Source organism: Sprattus sprattus (assembly GCF_963457725.1).
Source record: "Sprattus sprattus genome assembly, chromosome: 2".
Lineage (NCBI taxonomy): Eukaryota > Metazoa > Chordata > Actinopteri > Clupeiformes > Clupeidae > Sprattus > Sprattus sprattus.
In genome coordinates, this window is record NC_137921.1 from 32,477,666 (window position 1) to 32,478,156 (window position 491).

The window sequence follows — 491 nt, forward strand, 5'->3', positions numbered from 1 at the left end:
GTATAGAAAGGTTACAGAAAGGTTTGTGCCTTATCCTTTCCACCATTGCTACCTTGACCAACCTATTGTCCTTAGAAAGCAAATAACACATCTACAGAATGTGAAAACATTCTCATGTGAGAACTTTCGCTTTCCCACTGCTACAGTTACAGTTTTTCCCAATCGTTTTCAGGCATTTAGCGAATCATGGGTCAACTTCATCTAATGCTCACATCTTCTTTGCACAGCAAGAGTCTTCTCTGGCAAATGGGTTAACCATTTATCATTGCTTTCACACAAATTTCTTTGAGTTTTAACACACTTTTCAAAACAGTTTACACACTTCTCAGAGAAAGACACAAAACCTAATTGAATAACCATGTCAACACATTGCAGACACTTAGTAGCAGCCTACTGGCACTGCTCTCTATATTCTAAATATCGTCAGCCCCTGTGTGAACACTCTGTGCAAAACTAATCAAGCAGTTCTCAACCTCTAAAAAAGGGTCAAT